We start from the raw sequence: 19,811 nt of genomic DNA, 5'->3' as shown, positions 1-19,811 counted from the left end.
AATAATGTCTTTGAAGACTGTAAATACAGGAAAAACATCAGATTTTACTACATCAGGCTACAGAGAGCAATACAAAGAATACATAAAATAACTTGTAGACAAAAAAGTTATCCAATACATATTTTGTCATTCTTTTACAATAGTAACAGATTAACGGGAGATGAAATGCCAACCAAATCCTACCTTACATTGTTTCAATGACCGGGGGTGGGGGGGGAGGGGGGAGAGCAGGGTGTGCAGGGAATAGAATCTACAATTGCATTTAAGCCAATTCAATTTTCCAGCTTTCTCAAAATTCACTCGAGCCTTTAAATACAGACAATAAATCACAGGCATGACATGTCTAACAGATGGGCAACACTAGTATATGGGACACATTACTCACCGTAATCATATTTCTGATGCTTGTATCTGCTTAGATTCACATGCTAGCATAGGCCAACATCCAGTGGAAGTTGTATTGCACATGAGTTTTTAGGAAGTTCAAAAAAGGAACATCAACAGGGTGTGTCTGTAATACTATCCGTAGTGTGGCATACCATGTACCCATGATCCTTCACATGTCGAGGTCCGTCAGATTTTTTGTTTCTGACAAGAGGGAATGTAAGTTGTAGGTGTGGAGTGTAGGTAGAGACCATGAGGTGTGAAAGATCTATGTTTTTCCAAAGAACCTTCAACTATAAGAGGGGACGAACGGTGGGCACATGTAAATCTAAGCATATACAAGCATCAGAAATACGATTACGGTGAGTAATGTATCCATTCTGAGGCTTGTGGATCTGCTTAGAATCACATGCTTTGCATTCATTCGCGATCAGTACTTGTAGAAAGAGGTGGGTTGTTTGAAGGCAGCGCTGCAAAGAAATGTTTCAGCACTGCTTGTCCCACCTGTGTATCACCCTTGGAATATGTGTCCAGACAGTAATGGTGGGTGAAGGCGTGTACTGAACTCCAAGTGGCAGCCTTGCAAATGGTCTCTAGGGGTACATTTGCTATGAAGGCTAGAGTTGCCCCTGTGCCTTGAGTTGATTGTGCTCTAGGCTTAAGTGGCAATGTTCTCTTAGTAAGTGAATAGCAGAGTTGGATGCAGTTGACAATCCATTTACAAATAGTTGATTTAGAGATAGGGTCCCCTTCTCTTCCAGCGGCTATAGATACAAAAAAACAATCTCTCTTTCTGATAGGTTTAGTCTTTTGAAGGTAGAACATGACAGCTCTACGTACATCTAGTGTATGAAGGCCTTTTTCTGCTGCATTTGTAGGGTTTCGGAAAAACGCAGGAAGATCTATAGTTTGGTTTACATGAAATTTAGAAGTACATTTTGGTGAAAATCGAGCGTGAGTGTGTAACATCACCTTGTGCTTGTGTATGACTACAAAGGGGTCATGTGCTAACAGTGCCTGTAGTTCAGTGACCCTTCTGATAGAGGTAATGGCTATAGGAAAGGCTGCCATGTATGTTACATGTTTAAGGCTGGCATTGTGCATTGGCTCAAAGGGGGCCCCATGAGCCTTGTGAGTATGAAATTGAGGTCCCAGCCGGGAGTAGGATTAGAAACTGGAGGGTATAGTTTAACACCTCCATGCAGGCTTTAACTACAGGCACCTTTCACTACGAAATTTGTCTTTGAGATGTGGTCTGAGCGGAGAGAGCCACTAGGTGTACTTTGAGTGAGTTAAAACTAATCCTGAGTCTATTAGATACAGGAGGTAGTTGACTATATTAGACAGTGAACAGTGAGTTGGACTGATAACACAAAACATTCCCTTTTGTTAAAGTAACAGTGTCTTGTGTTAGGTTTACGTGTTTCTTTGAGTATTTCCATGCACTTTTGGTCTAGGCTTAGGTGACCAAATGATATGTCCTCAGGAGCCATGCTGCTAAGTTCAGCATCGGAGGGCATGGGTGAAGCGTCCCTTGATCCTAAATTAACGGATTGTCCGGACAAGGTTGTTTCATGGGAGGACACAGGGACATCATTTGAAGGTGGGAGAACCAGGTTTGCCGTGCCCATATGGGAGTCATCAGGATCAGTATTACTTGTTTCAGGTGTAGCTTGTGGACTATTTTGTTGAGAAGAGGTGTTGGGGCCCATACGGGAGCCATCAGGATCAGTGTTACTTGTTTCAGGTGTAGCTTATGAACTATTTTGTTGAGAGAGGTGTTGGGGGTAGAGGGAAGCGTATGTAAATCTCCCTACCTAATTTATCAGAAGTGCATTCCTCCTGGAGCCTGTCTGAGGAAACATGGATGCGTAATCTGGGCATTGTGCGTTCTCCGGGGTTCCAAGCAGGTCTATTTCTGGGAACCCCCAGCTTTGCTTGAGAAGACGTTGTCTAGCATGTCTGTGTTTAGTAGCCATTCGTGCTCTGAGGGTAGCATTGTACTCCTGCTTGGCACGTCTGCCAGAGAATTGAGTTGTGCTACTAGAAACATGTTGTGATCTAGTGCCCACAGCCAGATGTTCTGGGCAAGTTTGATAGTTTTGACAGCGTGGTCCTCCCTCCCCCTGTTTGTTTATATAAAACATGGCTCTGGTACTGTCTGTGAGGACAAGGACTGTCTTGTGTGCTGAGTCTTGAAGGCTTGAATTGCTTTGAGGACTGTTAGCAGTTCCAGAAGGTTAATGTGTTTTTTGGATAGTGCTTGTGTTACACCCCGTGGGCAGAGTGATGGAGGAAGTGAGCACCCCACCCTGTCATTGATGTGTCTGTTGTTATAGTTGTTTTGATCGCTGGTGCGTTGGTGGTGGACCAGATTCCTTCGGGTCCACCACTGTACCGATTGAACCAGAGGTTGCGAAACCACCCCTAGATCGTCCCACAACCCGCTTGCTTGCAACCATTGTTTTGCTAGCCCCTCTTGCATTCGATGCATGTGCAGCCTGGCATGTGGCACAAGGTAGATGCATGAAGCCATCATTCCTAGCAGGCGCATTGCCTTTCGTACCGTCACCTGATGACCGGCTACATACTGAGGTGTTTGAAGCCTGTGTCTCTGCGGCATCTAACAACTCAGCCAAACTCTTTAAAATCTGTAAGGAGTTGGCCAACCCTGCTGCAGCCTTCACCCCTCCTCTAGCCTCCCAGGCTCTTTGCAATGACCTTGCCTCTCACTTTATCTCTAAAACCGAGGGCAACTTGTCCACCCTCTCCTCCGCTCCCCCTCCTCTCTCCTCAAAGTCTCTGCTGGCTGACCCTCCTTCAGCTACCCCGGTCCCTCTTTCTCCTCCTTTCCTTTTTTCTCCACTGATGAGGTTGCTAGACAAGTCCGATCTATGAAAGCTTCATCAAAACAGGTTCATCCCTGTTCCTATAAAAACATTAAGGACCACATTGTTACCCTCGCTCTGGCCCTGTAACGCTCACCTGATTCTCGCAGAGGCGCCGGTCTTGACTGGGCGACTACCGTATCTTCAAAGGTGATGTGTAGCACCCGGTTGGCTCTTTGGGCTGGACCTCTGTGCACTGTATGTCTGACGTGTAGAGTAAGATGTCTTAGGTAAGTGAATGCCGAGCTCTCCATCTGCCTCGGGGCAGGGTGCTGTAACCGGTTTCTTCACTGGATAGGTAGCGCAGGCCTCTTGACTTCAGAGGACTGCTGTCCGTCGTTTACTGCACGAACGGTAAGTTTCGAGTCATTCAAATGTCTTTAAAGTCTTTAGTAATGATGTCTCTTGTTTTGCAGGGTTCCGGCGATGGCGGATGACAGGCTGAAGTGAGTTGAAGATGGAGCCCGTGTGATGAATAGAAGCGCCTGGAAGCACGTAAGTAAGCGCTTGTTGCCTGCTTCACGATGCGCTCTAACTGTCTTTTTATTTTGCAGGTACGAGTTCGGAGCGGCTGCAGGGTGCCGGAATACCCACTGGATTAGATGTGGAAAGGAGTAATGGCACGTGAGTATTAAAGTTCCCCAATGTCTTTAAACGCACCTTGTTTTGTCTTTCAGATGCGGGATGCAGCGCCGAAGGCCTCCGGAGCGTGCGAAGAGTTGGTAAGCCTTTGTCTTTCAGATGCCGGAATGCAGTGTGAAGACCTCCGGAGCGCACGAAGAGTAGGTAAGATTTTGCCTTTCAGATGCCGGAATGCTAACCTGTTCTTTCTTGTCTTTATAGGTGTTGCTGAAGACTGGATTCAGGATGGTAAGCCTTTGCCTTTCAGATGCCGGAATGCTAACCTGTTCTTTCTTGTCTTTATAGGTGTTGCTGAAGACTGGATTCAGGATGGTAAGCCTTTTTCCTTAGGCCCAGGACCGGATGCAGAAGACACGATGAGCGTTCTGCTGCAGAGGTTGCAGAATAACGCAAAGCAAGATTCATCCACCGGGTGTGGTTTAAATAGCCTCCTGTAGTGCTTAGGTGTCTCCTTCCACAGCCACGCCTAAGTAAGAAAAGAGTTCCTGGTAAGAAAAGAGTTCCTGCCTTCCAGAAGAGTTCCAGTGTTCTGAATCTAGGGAGTGGCTCCAGCCCCACCCAACAGGAAAAGTAGTTCCAAACAGAAGAGGATCAGAGGCTCAACTGGCAGGCAAGTAAGCAGCATGGTCTGCTGAAGGTAAGTCCACCCAAGCATTATGAGCCCGGCGCTTCCAGCGCTGGGACTGGGCATATTTATGAGCCTGGTGCCACTGGCGCCAGGACTGGGTCCAAAAGGTCCCAATTGGGACTGGTTGGCACTCGGAACCTGGGTTATGGATCTGCTTCCAAGGGAGTTGGGAAAACCCTGACCTTTTGGCAGCAGAGATCATGACAGTACCCCCCCTCAAGGCCCCTCCCAAACCGGGCTTCTCCGGGGGTTTTGGCTTGTCAGGAAATGTTCGGTGAAATCTTTTGATTAGGCGAGGAGCGTGGACATATTCAGCAGGTTCCCAGGATCTCTCTTGGGGGCCGTAGCCTTTCCAGTCAATTAGGTAGAATAGTTTAGATTTGGAGATCCTGGAGTCCAGAATGCTTTTGACTTCAAACTCGAGTTCTCCATCCACTAGGATAGGTTTTGGAGATTTGGTTAGTCGGGTTTGAGGTTGCACGGGTTTTAATAGAGAGACGTGGAAGACCGGATGTATCTTCATGTGCGGGGGCAAGTCCAACTGGACCGCTACTGGGTTTACTATGGTAGTGATGGAATAGGGACCAAGGTATCTTGGGTTGAATGTGCGTGGCCCTTTTAGAGATAGATATTTGGTGGATAACCAGACTTGATCCCCTACTTGATAGTGAGGGGCTTCCTTCCGATGTTGATCTGCTCCTTTCTTGTATTGTTCTTTAGCCCTTTGAAGGTGAAAAACAGCTTCCTTAAAGGCTTGGGTGATTGTAGAATGCAGGTAGTCTACTGCTGGTGTTTCAAGATCTTGGAGGGGATCCAACTCCGAGGTTCGAGGGTGACTGCCGTACAAAAGAAAAAACGGGGTTTTCCCAGTTCCCGAATGGACAGAGTTATTGTAGGCATACTCGGCTATCCAAAGGATATCTTTCCAAGTTTTTTCAGTTTGTTGCAGCATGCAGCGTAAATACTGTTCCAGAGTTTGATTGGTCCTCTCGGTTTGTCCGTCGGTCTGAGGGTGGTGACTGGTCGATAGTCTCACATCAATTTGAGCCGACCGACAGCAACTTCGCCAAAAATGAGAAATAAATTGACTACCTCGATCCGAAATTAGAACCGAAGGAAAACCGTGCAGTCGGACGATGTTTTCGAGAAATTCTCGGGCCAGAGTTGCTGCTGTTGGCAAGCCTTTGAGCGGAATGAAATGCGCCATCTTGGAGAATAAGTCCACGATTACTAGAATCGTATTGTATCCGGAGCATGGAGGTAGATCGGTGATGAAGTCCATAGAAAGCGTATGCCAAGGGCGAGGTGGGATGTCAATAGGGCGTAAGAGGCCTGCTGGTCTTTCCTTTTGACTCTTGTTTTGGGCGCATACTCCACAGGACATTATAAAGTCTCTGATATCTTTTTTCCAAGACGGCCACCAGAAGTAGCGCTTGATCTTTTCTGAGGTCTTGGCTATACCGGGATGACCTTCCATTAAAGAGTCGTGATAACAAGAGATTACTTTTTTCTGTAAATCTGTGCTGGGTAGGTATAATCGTTCTTGGAAATACAATAAGTTGTCCTTTACTGCAAAGTCCTTTCCCTGCAGATGCCAATTCTGTATGTCTGCTGGAGTTACAAGTTGCCTGGCTTTATCCTTAACTTCCTCTATGGATTCTGTGGCGATTACACCCAGAATTCTTTGTTCGGGAATGATTGGTACAGGTTTAGGGTTGACCAAGTGTTCTTCCACTCCCATCCGAGAAAGGGCATCGGCTTTACCGTTCTTTGTACCAGGTCGATAGGTAATTATGAAGTCAAACTCGGCAAAGAATAATGCCCAACGGAGTTGTCTAGAGGATTGGGCTTTTGCGGTCTTCAAATATTGCAGGTTTCGGTGATCCGTAATCACAGTAACGGTGTGTCGGGCCCCCAGCAGATGATGCCGCCAAGCCTTAAAGGCAGACTTGATAGCCAGAAGTTCCTTGTCAGTAATCGTGTAATTGATTTCAGGAGGCGAGAATTTGCGGGACCAAAATGCCACGGGATGCAACTGATTGGTTACCGGGTCCTTTTGTGATAGAACTGCCCCCATGGCAAGGCTTGAAGCATCAGTTTCCACGATGTAGGGGAGTTCGGGGCGAGGGTGTTTTAAGATTGGTGCAGAGATAAATTTAGTCTTCAAATCCTGGAAAGCTTGTTCCGCCTCGGTAGACCATTCAAAACGTTTGTTTTTCTTTAACAAGGCAGTGATGGGCTGGACTATTCGAGAGAATTCGGGGATAAACCTGCGGTAAAAGTTAGCGAAGCCTAACATGCTTTGCACACCTTTTACGGAGGATGGTGATGGCCATTTGAGAACTGCATCGACCTTCTTTGAATCCATACGCACTCCGCCAGGTGATAATATGAATCCCAAGAATTCAACTTCAGTCACGTTGAAAACACATTTTTCCAACTTAGCGAAAAGTTTGTGTTGACGCAATCTTTCGAGGACCATTTTCACGTGTTTCCGATGTTCAGATTCCGATGAAGAATAAGCGAGGATGTCGTCGATGTAAACAACAACACATACATCTATGAGCTCTCTGAGGACATCGTTCATAAAATATTGAAAGGCGGCCGGGGCATTGCAAAGTCCGAAGGGCATGACCTGATATTCAAATAGCCCATACTTGGTGCGGAAGGCCGTCTTCCATTCATCGCCCTCTTTTACTCGTACCAAGTGGTAAGCTCCTCTAAGATCCAGCTTTGTATATATGCATGCTTTTCTGACTTGGTCCAGGAGTTCAGGGATCAAAGGTAATGGATATCTATTCTTAACGGTGATCTGGTTCAGGGAGCGATAATCGATACAAGTTCTAAGGTCTCCTTCCTTTTTTGGAACGAAGAACAAAGCTGAAGAAGCAGGGGACTTGGAAGGACGAATAAACCCATTTGCCAGGTATTGATCCAGGTATTGTCGAAGGTGAAGGTTCTCAGGCTCGGTGAGGGCATAAATTCTACTACAAGGAGGAGTAGATCCAGGTATCAGGTCTATCTGGCAGTCATAAGACCTATGAGGAGGTAGAGAGTTAGCCTGATCCTTCCGGAAAACATCTTGGTATTCTAGGTATTCGGGAGGTAACTGGGGAGTCTCTGAAGAAATTGCGGCCAGTGCAACACCAGGTGGAGGGTGACAAGTAGAGACACATTCTGGAAACTCGACCGTTCTTGCTCGCCAATCGATCAGAGGATTGTGTTTCTCTAACCAAGGTATTCCTAGAATAATCTGAAACTGAGGGGCCTTGATCACATCGAACACGATCTTCTCATGGTGTCCATCTTGACTTACTAGCGTCACCTCTTGAGTGGTATGCGTTACTGGCCCGGAGGCTATCTCCGTACCATCCACCGTAGTAATGACGTCCTTTACAGCCTTGGGACAAAGAGTTAGATTCATCCTCAAAACCATTTCATGATCCACATAATTGCCGATGGCACCGCTGTCGACGTAAGCTTCAATTGCATGTAATCAATCCGGATTATCAGGGCTAATGAGGACCATAGGTATCACGAAATGCGAGGTCACGGAACTGGTTTTCACGCTCGGCAAGAGGACCTCTATTCTTGTCGGGCGAGGTCGTTTCCCTGCTCAGAGTTTGTAACTTTGGTAACTGCAGCTCCTACTGCCTTCTTGGCAGGTTTCACCGGACAGTCTCGAAGAAAGTGCCCTGAGTTTCCGCAATATAGGCATAATTGCAACTGTTTCCTCCTTTCCCGCTCCCTTTGTGTTAGAGGACCTTTCAGACCCCCTATTTGCATGGGTTCCCCGGAGTCTACTCCTTTGGAAGGAGTTGGCGGTTTGGAAAATACTCGAGCATCAAACTTGGAACGATCGGCCTTCCTGTTCTGCAGCCTGTGATCTATTTGAACGACCAAGTCTATATAATCCGAACAGTCTTGTGGGGGATTCACTACTTGGGCTAAAACGTCTTTGAGCTCTCCACGTAGACCTCTATAAAATAGCGTAATCCTTTTGTCCTCAGGCCATTGAGTTTCCACTATTAGTCTATTGAAAGATGCAATATAAGCCAAAAGGTCTTGATTACCCTGTCGCAACGAAAGAAGCTCATTGTCCAAGGCCTGCCCCTGTGAATGTCTTGCGAACAGTTTTTCCATACTAAGCTGAAAGGCTTGAAAATCATGGAGAACCGGATCATCTTGATTAACTAGAGGGATCGACCAGTCTGCCGCATTGCCACTAAGGTACGAAAGTACAAAAGCTACTTTTGCTTGATCAGTTGGAAAGGCTGCTGGCCGGCATAAGAAGTGCAACCGGCACTGATTGATAAATACTGCAAACCTCTTTGGGTCACCAGAAAATCGTTCGGGCGGAGCCAGAGGTACATTCCCAGGTAGGTTGATCTGACTGGATTCATAGAGGATGTTGAAGGAAGATTTGCCCCTGATGCGGGTAACGGGGTCTGTCCGGCTTGTGACTGTAGCACTTGTCTAGCAAGATTGTCTGTTCTCTCCTTGGAAATAATTAGTTCCCTTCTTAGAGCATTCGTTTCCTGACGAGCTGCATGCACTTCTGCCCTTAATTCCCCAAGTAACCGGGCTAGGGGGTCCGTATCCGAGGTTTCCATAGCGCCTGGGTGAGAGTTTTGCGGTAGGCTTTGCGTTCTGTAACGCTCACCTGATTCTCGCAGAGGCGCCGGTCTTGACTGGGCGACTACCGTATCTTCAAAGGTGATGTGTAGCACCCGGTTGGCTCTTTGGGCTGGACCTCTGTGCACTGTATGCCTGACGTGTAGAGTAAGATGTCTTAGGTAAGTGAATGCCGAGCTCTCCATCTGCCTCGGGGCAGGGTGCTGTAACCGGTTTCTTCACTGGATAGGTAGCGCAGGCCTCTTGACTTCAGAGGACTGCTGTCCATCGTTTACTGCACGAACGGTAAGTTTCGAGTCATTCAAATGTCTTTAAAGTCTTTAGTAATGATGTCTCTTGTTTTGCAGGGTTCCGGCGATGGCGGATGACAGGCTGAAGTGAGTTGAAGATGGAGCCCGTGTGATGAATAGAAGCGCCTGGAAGCACGTAAGTAAGCGCTTGTTGCCTGCTTCACGATGCGCTCTAACTGTCTTTTTATTTTGCAGGTACGAGTTCGGAGCGGCTGCAGGGTGCCGGAATACCCACTGGATTAGATGTGGAAAGGAGTAATGGCACGTGAGTATTAAAGTTCCCCAATGTCTTTAAACACACCTTGTTTTGTCTTTCAGATGCGGGATGCAGCGCCGAAGGCCTCCGGAGCGTGCGAAGAGTTGGTAAGCCTTTGTCTTTCAGATGCCGGAATGCAGTGTGAAGACCTCCGGAGCGCACGAAGAGTAGGTAAGATTTTGCCTTTCAGATGCCGGAATGCTAACCTGTTCTTTCTTGTCTTTATAGGTGTTGCTGAAGACTGGATTCAGGATGGTAAGCCTTTGCCTTTCAGATGCCGGAATGCTAACCTGTTCTTTCTTGTCTTTATAGGTGTTGCTGAAGACTGGATTCAGGATGGTAAGCCTTTTTCCTTAGGCCAGGACCGGATGCAGAAGACACGATGAGCGTTCTGCTGCAGAGGTTGCAGAATAACGCAAAGCAAGATTCATCCACCGGGTGTGGTTTAAATAGCCTCCTGTAGTGCTTAGGTGTCTCCTTCCACAGCCACGCCTAAGTAAGAAAAGAGTTCCTGGTAAGAAAAGAGTTCCTGCCTTCCAGAAGAGTTCCAGTGTTCTGAATCTAGGGAGTGGCTCCAGCCCCACCCAACAGGAAAAGTAGTTCCAAACAGAAGAGGATCAGAGGCTCAACTGGCAGGCAAGTAAGCAGCATGGTCTGCTGAAGGTAAGTCCACCCAAGCATTATGAGCCCGGCGCTTCCAGCGCTGGGACTGGGCATATTTATGAGCCTGGTGCCACTGGCGCCAGGACTGGGTCCAAAAGGTCCCAATTGGGACTGGTTGGCACTCGGAACCTGGGTTATGGATCTGCTTCCAAGGGAGTTGGGAAAACCCTGACCTTTTGGAAGCAGAGATCATGACAGGCCCTTGCCGATTTCTGCAACCTCTCCTTTGCCTCTGGATCTTTTCCCTCCCCTCATCCTCTCCTCAAGAAACCCACTGCAGATACTTCTTGTCCGGCTAACTATCGCCCAATTTCCATTACTCCCTTTTTGGGTAAACTGGAAAAGCTGGCCATCTCTCAGCTTAACCTTAATTTCGATTCTGTTGGCTCTCTCCATGACCACCAATCTGGCTTCAGAGTTGCCAGAAGCACGGAAACTGCTCTCCTGAACATCCATGAAGATTTGCTCTCCAACCTTGACTCTAACATCCCCTCTGTCCTCATCCTACTTGATCTCTCCTCTGCCTTCGACACGGTCAACCATACCACCCTGCTCAACCATCTCCATGACAAACCTGGGTATCACCGATCAGGCTCTGGCCTGGCTGACTGCTTTCCTTTCTGATCGCCCTTCCCAGGTGCAACTTGGGTCCTTCCTATCATCTATCTCCCTCTCTACCTGTGGTGTTCCCCAGGGGTCTAACCTCTCGCCCAGGCTTTTCAACCAATACCTGGCAACTCTCGCCTACTGCATTTCCTTTTTCTGCTCAAATTTCCAGTGCTATGCTGATGACGCAACTCATTTTCAGGCTTCCCTCGGCCACCTTCTCTTCTTCCCTCATCTCTGATTGCCTAATCACCATTCAAAACTTGTGTGCCGCCAATGATCTTTGTCTAAATGCCAACAAGACTGAGATCCTCCTCATCGGTACACCTTCACCTTCCTTTCCGCTCACTCTCTGGCCGGCCTCCCTTGACTCTCCTCCTACCCCTACCTGCGAGGCTAAGAACCACAGCGCCATCTTTGACTACACTCATTCCTTCTCCGCTCACATCTCTGACGTCTCTAAAAAGTCAAACTTCTTACTGCACCTCCTCAGAGGTACTCTGCCTTTCCTCTCCTCCCCTCAGAAGCTCACTGTCTCCCAAGCTCTGGTTCTCTCTAGGTTGGATTACTGTAACGGCCTCCTTCTAAATCTACCTGCCTCCACTATCCGCCCTTTACAACTAATCCAGAACAGGACTGCAAGACTTGTCCTTGGCCTCAAGCCCTGGGATCGTATCTATCCAGCCCTGAAATCCCTTCACTGGCTCCCTGTGGATGCCTCTACTTCAAACTCCCTCAGAGTCAGTTGTTTTTCAAAGAAACGAGCTGTGGGTAGATCTCTGTATTCGGCTGGGGCCTCCCTTTGGAACAGTCTACCTGCCACCTTCAAACTTGAGGAGAATAATCTCTGGTTCCGGAAGCACCTCAAGACATTCCTCTCCGCTTCTGTCTTTGCACCTCTTCACCCCTGCTGATCTGTTTTCCTTTCTCGGCAATGTGCACCTTGTCACCCTCTGTCCTTCGGGCCCAGGTACCTGCTCACCTTGCCAGCCTCCTGCACTGCCTTTGAACCACCCCTTGCACTGGGGTCTGTATCAGTACCCATACAGCCCCCCACCCACTTTTCTTCTGCACTTTTCAGATATACCATATCTGCTTAACCAAGCACTTGCCACTTACTGGTTGCACTACTACTGTTTATCACCTTTATGTATTTTACTTTTTATTATTTATTCTGTCTCTCCTCTGTCCTGCACTTTCCACTTCTCATCCCCTCCCATGCCCCCCCTACCTGGCACTTCCCCTTTTCCCTTTTCCCATGCACTTGCGCGTTCTCAATGTCACTGGCCCTTTGTCAGGTCGCGGTCTGAAACACTTGTGTACGAGAGCGATATAAATAAAATATCATATGATAACATGTTTTGAACCCTCTTTCAGAAAGGAAAGATTAGCCCTTTGTTTGTTTTGATTTGGCCCCCAGAAACTGCTTTACTTGGCTGGGCACAAGCCCAATTGGAACAACAGATTGATTGATTGTTGCATGTTTTCTAGGCAGCTCTGGGGTATGTAAGGGTACAGTGGAATAGACTGCCTTCGCAAATGGGCAGCTAACACTGCTAGGACCTTTGCGAACTGCCTGGGTGCAAATGCAATGCTGAATGGTAGCACTTTGAATCTTAGGTATTTTATGTGCGCTAGCAACATTGAAATATGAAAGTATGCATCATTCATGTCCAATGTTGCTATGTAATCCCCTAGTTCCAGTAGTGAGATGACCTCCTGCAATGTTGTCATCCTGAATTTTTGGGGCTTCACATACGTGTTTGCAGAGCGCAGGTCCAGCACTAGGCGCATTGTTAGACCTTTCTTTGGAAAAAGGAAGTACATTGAATAAATACCTTGATTCTCTTCCAGAAATGGCACCCGTTCGATTGCTCTCTTTTGGAGCTGTATTTCAATTTCTTCTTGCAAGATGTTGAAGTGTTGCGAGTTGTTTCTAGGAACTCCACAGAGTATCCCTTGGCCACTGTGTCGAGTACCCAGCGGTCTGAAGTTATTCCTTCCCATTGCTGGGTAAAAAGTGTTATGCGACCCCGACTGGGGACACATGCGAGGGAATATTAATCGGCCCGTCATTTGGTGGCTGGGGTTGCTGTGCCCCTAGAGGCTGCAACTCTGTCTCGCCCTTTTCCACGCTTCTGGTATTGGTAGGGCGATTGACCCTGGAGGCTGTAGAAGGAGGCACCAGATGTTCCCACGCTAGATTAGTTCAATCTGCTGAATCCTTGCGCCCGGAAATTCCAGCACGTATTGAACACTCCCTTTTGTATACATGGTCTACTTGCTTTTTGACCCACTGTTTTGATGGTCTCATGTTCTTTCTTGGTGGTCTCGAGCTGTTCATCCACAGCTTTAGCAAAAAGGACTGCCTCTTCAGTAGGCACGTTAATGAGGGCTGCCTGTGTTTCTGGCTTAAAGCCCAATTCTCTGAGCCAAAAAAGTTCCCTAAGCGATAACCCTCCCTGATGTTTCAGCAGAATCTAGAACGTTATTTACAATATTCTGTGACACTTGTTTTCCCTCTGTGGCCACCTTGAGGAGGTGTGATCGAAAAGGTTTCCGGCACTGAATCTAGATGTTTAATGACGTCATCCCACTGGGTGCTGTTATAGCTGGTGGCCAGCGTAAGATTGTTGGCTTTTCTGGTCATGAATGCACCAGAAGTAGTAATACGCTTGCCCAGCATGTAGAGGCTTTATTTTATTTTTTATTTGTATTTGGTTAAAAGATAAACCTTTACAAAAGGCACATTTATCATATCGTTAAATAACAATTCATACAAAACACATTAAAACAGTATTAAACATCTTTACATTCATATAGTGTCACAGATTTACCATTTGCACAACATGTATTTTACACACTATTTAAAAACAACTTTTAAGTTCAATTCATTTATCAAGATTAGCTAATATCATCTAGAATTTCAAAATGTACAAGTTCTTTTTCCACAATCTTTAAAAAATGTTCTATTGCTAAAATTAATGGGTAATGTATACCATTCATGAGTCTGTCCCATAAAAATTCAGTGCAATCAACGAAATCCGTACTAACAAATGTCATCAATAAAAGCGTACATGAATTTTTAAAATGGGGACACTCTAGCACCAAATGTTTCAGGGTTTCGTATGGTTCCAGACAGTGGGGAAACCTACATTGCTTAAATTGTATGCGTAATGTCAGCCCAGTGCTGACATCGTTCCTTAGTACGAAAATGGTTAATCTTAAAACGCATGAATAAACATCTGATAACAGAACAAGGAAATATGGCAACATAAGGATTACATGGCAAACGCTTCCGTAAGAATTTGGCATATTCTAAATACGAAGAATATAGTTTCAATTGGTCCATGGTTCGAATCCAATCTTCTTCGAATAATTTCTTTTTAACAAAGGCAGGTCTAATGCATAGATCGTTGTGTTTTACACTAAGTCTGTCTAAAATCTCTTGCATACAGGTTTTAAAACTATTAATGGAGCCAACTGATTTTTCTTCCATTAGACATTGCAGATCTTTGTACAAGCAATTGTTTGGCGGATTCAGAAACTTTGCATAGCTAGATAACGAGCGCCATATCACTCTGCAAGATAATGATATAAGACTTTGCTCATGCCTGATCGCACAGTTCGGAATTGACAATGCAATGTGTAAAGCTTCTTTGAGTAGTCGACCTTGCAATGAGTCAAGATAGGAGCTTAAATCAAAAGGGCATATATCCAGAATGTAAATAAGGGCGGCTTGCACTTTCATAGTAACAAAGTCACATAGAGGGATAAGAGAGAATTGACAATATTTTGTAAAAATCTGCTTCATTTGGCTTACTAACGGACATGCTTTCTGGTTAAGTCTTTCTTTCCAGATGGAAATGGAAGAGCTGCTACTTAGTTCACCGATTTTCCATCTGAATGATTTTATTTTTCGGCCAGCATGGAGAATCAAAATACTTGTTTTGCTAACATTAGGGATAAGGTTTAAGTTATAAGCATATTTTTCAAATGCAGACAATTTAGCCTGAAGACCAGCTGGATTAGTGTCCATTATGAGCTAATCATCAGCAAATGCTAGCCTATGAAGTCTAAGCGTGCCAATTCTTAACGGGTACATCCCAAGCTCCTTCCATACCTGTTCCAGATCACAAAGATAAAGATTGAAGAGAATTGCTGCAAGGTTGCAACTTTGTTTAAGGCCAATATAAGTTTTAATAGCTTCAGTGATAGCACCTTCTCTTGACAGCTTTACCTTATAGGCAGTGTTACAATGCAACCTTATTAACCAATATATTATTCCTGGAGGAATGCCCAATAGAAGTAGTTTAGACCAAAGTAACTTCCTTACTGTCAGCTGGTCCACATCGTTGTGTGGGTGGGCCGCCGTTGCGGCCCTGGGATGAGACGTCCAGGACGTGACATCAGGGGAAGGGGAGGGAGGAGGGAAGGTTGCGGCAGTTGCCGCCTGTATGGAAATAAAGAAGGTTGTTAATCTGGCTCCCGCGTATCATTAGGCCCAGAGGCCTGCGCGCCTGCAACTCCCCTGGCGGGGACACAACACTTACCACACAGTCAAAGGCAGAAGAGAGGTCGATACTTGCAATATATACAGGGAACGCTCCTTTCTTATTTGTGTTGGCAATAATATGGGACATCAGAGTTGCATTCAGAGAGGTGCACATCTCCTTCCTAACACCTATCTGGGCTTTCGCAAGAATATTATTGTTAGCAATATACTTTTCAAGATCATACAATAATAGGCTCGTGAAGATCTTCGCGCTTGTGTCAATGAGCGAAATGGGTCGGTAATTGTGGGGATCCAATGCATTGCCTTTCTTGTAGATTGGAACAATTATTGATGTTCCCCATTGCTCTGGTATATTACTGGTTTTAAGAATTACATCAAACTTGATCTTAAGTATAGTTGCCCATGGGAGCGAGGGGGGATACGCAAGCTATTACAAATGATGCATTGATGATACTAATTGGTTTTGTTGATGTTGTTAAAAACCCAATAAAATGTTTCATAAAAAATTAAAAAATAAAGTATGGTTGCCCATACGGCCGGTTCAGCTTTGTACATGCATGAAGGTATGCCATCCGGACCCGGTGCATTAGACTGGGATAATTTATTAATTGCCCAAACGATGTCATTCTCGGACTAATTCAAAATATCCCATTTCACTTGAAAACACAAATGCATTAGATTTGAGACGAGCAGGAATAGAGAATTTCTCTGAGATATAAGAAACCCATAGGTGCGCAGGTATTATGTTCTCATTAAAAGCTGCTTTAGAGGGAGTGGTATTGCGTATAATAGACCATATGTATTTAGTGCCACGCATACATAATTTGCGTACTATCTCGCAATTAAGCTCATTTGACTTCGCTCTCCGCAAAAATCTCAGTTTGTTTTTGTACGATATTAAAATTCGATTTTTAGAAGCTGGGTCTCAGAATCAAATTTTTGAGGCAGGGTGGTCCTTTTGTAAAAGGTTTAACCTGAATAGCTTGTATAGCAGCAGCAATTATCTCACATATAGTTCCTTCTTTAACAAATGGTGATACGTGTGGACCCCAATGCAGTGAAGCGATAGTGTATTCAGATTTTACTTTCTCTGATATTCGTTTACATAAACAAGGATTCCACCTCACTGATAGCTTGGGTCGATTGATTTCATTTAGAGGAAGCAAGTGGTTAATTCTTTGGAAATCATGTAACAGTGTTAAGTTTAACTGAATAGGCGCATGGTCACCTGTAGTAATCGGATGGATCAACACCGGCAAGACTAAATGCAGCAATGTGTTAGAAATAGCAAAAAAGTCAATCATTGAGGTGCAGTTACCACAACACCATGTGTGCTGAAGGTCCGCTGCCGGAATGCTTACAAAGGATAACTCCCAAGTGTCAAAGTAAGCAACCCATTTGGCACCGCGACTATGAGCTCCAAGCTTCACTGTGTTACCACTGGAATTATTCTCCACATTGCTCATGAGACATAAGGAATACAAATCACCTGCTATGATGATCTTGGGCAAGGCTCTCAAGTTGTGTATACATTCTAAACATAGATCCAAGTCATCAAACATCTCCTCTAAAACTATTTTCAATGGATTCCAATATAAAGATAGCACAAACAGCTGGTCCACATCTTTTTCGTACATATCCATTTCAATCGCTTCCACATTAGGAGAAAGATATACCTGGGACGATTGACATTTAATCCTGCTGCTAATTGCAATTGCAAGCACTCCCATCGGACGTCCCAGTAGGCCCTTAGTTGCATGCCTACAGACAGTATAATACCCTTCTAGAGATACATCGGTAGTACTCATTGTTTCCTGTAGAAGGATATCAGGATAACCTTCATCAAAGAATGTAGCCAGCCACCCATGAAGTGCATGATGACCACAAGAATTCCAAGAAATTAGAGTTAAGCCTGGTTTCTTTATTTGCTAAGTCGTAGTGAATACATTTTTAAAAGAAGATATTGAACGCATTAAAGGCTCTACCCACGCTAGGTTTCGATTTCCTGCTGTCATTGCAATAAACTGGGATATGCAATTTTGCTCCATAGTCGTGCCAATCGGTACCACATGGGGAGGAACATCCACTAACTTTGGAACTGGTTTTTGCAGGAATTCATGGCCCTCAAGCTCACAGTTAATGGTTATCTTTTAATTCTGTTCTAAAGCTCCAAATTAATTTTAACACCATTGGATTACATACATATCCTAACATTCTGTGATTATTCTCACGCGCCGAGGCGATTCGATCGAAGTCTGCAGTGGTTAGGATGCGCAATGAGGGTATCCTTGCTAATATTCCCAAAAGGAAATTCCTATTGATCCTTTCACTTCCTAAGATTTCAGGGTTCCCTTCCAGTCCTATGATGGTAAGCTCTTCTGATAGGGCTGCCCCTTCATTACATCACTGCTCTAAAGGAGCCGGGTTGTGAGATGTTACTGTTGGATTTGGGTTGGATACCACAGGGATCTCTGAGGTGGCCATAGTGGGATCCTTGATAGTAGGGGAGTGAAATGAGTCATATTTGAAGGACAGACCAGAGAAACATGATGAGGATCCTTCATAGTCTGCGTCTGGGAGTATTTCATCTCGGTTAAGTTAAATATTCTTGCTAATAATTGCGAAGAAAGGGCACCACACTCAACTGCTGTATTTAGGATCTGAATCATGCTTATAAAGGATGGTTGGTCAGATATAGTTCCCTGCATTTAATCATTACACAAAGGACCTATTGGAATTGAGGCTACTAATTTGTGTCCTAAATCTTGGCCTAGGTTTAATAGATTATGTTGAACATTGCTCATGACCCCCTGCTCGTTCTTGTGTAATGACACAATAGGTACTACCAATGCTATTGTTGGGACCTCGATCAGTGCTGGGTGTGGAAAGGCCTCTACGTTTGCCAGGGCCACGGATAGTCACATAATCGTTCTTAGTGGGAGGATGGAGTAATTTAGCATCATGCGCGTCCTTGCAGCAAACCTCAGCATTTGATGAACCGGCATGAATCCCTAAAGCAAGAGTAACACTTTGATTGGACTCTAAGAGTTCAATAGAGTTTGCCGTCCCCTTATAAATAACTGGAGCAGGTGCCTTAGTCGCTGACTTGGAGGTAGTATTTATACCCGTTGAAGGAAAGTAATTTCCTAGTCTATTTTGGGTTTTCATGGATTCTTGTTTAGGTGACGGAGTTAGGCCATCCTGAACACCAGGTAACATATCCTTCACCTTTGGTTTACTTTTGGTTGCCAAGTTAGAAGTGCAGATATTCTTAGACTGCATACCATTTGGGCAAGCACTGAGAGGGGGCTTGATGGTATTTTTGTTCTTTTTTATTATTATTTTAGGAGATAAGGGATGCAATAACAAAGCACGGCTTTCCTCCGAAAGTTGATCAACATCAATAGCCTCGTCTTCTTGGGGGGAAAGCAATTTGCTTTTCGCAACGTGAGCAGCATCCATCTCCACAGCGGATGGATTAATATCATCTTTCTTCAACATCTGTTTTTCCTTTCTGCGCTTTTCAGCATGTTTTTTAGCTTTCAGATGGATTTTTCTTAATCGCCTTGAAATAAACAGAGATTTTTCATTCTTAACGCATTCGTTAGCCTCATCCATAGTAGACTCTTCAATATTTTTTATCAGGACAGATGGACTATCCGGAGGTGCTGCATTGTATCAGGCTGGGGGGAGCTAGATTTTATATTTAGAGGAAGCTTAATCTTTCTAATATCCTGTTTGATAGAGTCAATATCATTGTCATCAATGACAGGGCTCGCATCAGGATCGACATTGGTGATCATCATTGGCTCCCTGCGTCTTCTCATTCATGTTGGGGATACAGCACTGGATCTGTTTCTCTACAGAAAGGGGTCTAATAATAACATTGGGTGGCTGGTGAGCACTGACGGCGCAAGGGCAAAGCACACAGGGAAAAGCCTCTTTAGCCATCATATAACCCTCAAGGCGATTAAGTTTAATCAATATATCATTCGAAGTGCACTTCATTTCTCGTAGCACCATATGTGTAAAATCGTGGCCTTTATCAAGAAGGTCCAGTATCCTAATAATAACCGGAAAAGAATATGGGCTAGAAGGCGGAGTGGTATAGGGTATTTCGTTGCTCTCATCTGCCTGTAGAACATTATGGCTGGAATTGTTCTTAGCCTCAATAGGCTTAAAATAGAATTGCTGTGATGATGGCAAAAACGGTGTTCTTTCCTTTTGATTAGAGGAAGGACACGGACTAGCATCATGAGGTAAATCTTTAAATTGCAATGCAGGTGGGCGAGGAAACTTAGGA

At 45.1% G+C, this 19,811-nt stretch overlaps 1 protein-coding gene across 13 annotated transcripts in view; it reads left to right on the top strand.

Annotated features, from left to right (window-relative positions):
- ANKRD6 (ankyrin repeat domain 6) overlaps nt 1-19,811 on the top strand; it is a 1,122,185-nt gene that overhangs the window by 995,010 nt on the left and 107,364 nt on the right. The gene's annotated exons all lie outside the window — the stretch shown is intronic.

The sequence above is a fragment of the Ambystoma mexicanum genome, chromosome 4p (genome assembly GCF_040938575.1).
Source record: "Ambystoma mexicanum isolate Mex_15411 chromosome 4p, UKY_AmexF1_1, whole genome shotgun sequence".
NCBI classification, from domain to species: domain Eukaryota; kingdom Metazoa; phylum Chordata; class Amphibia; order Caudata; family Ambystomatidae; genus Ambystoma; species Ambystoma mexicanum.
This window is presented reverse-complemented; position numbering and strand designations above follow the sequence as displayed.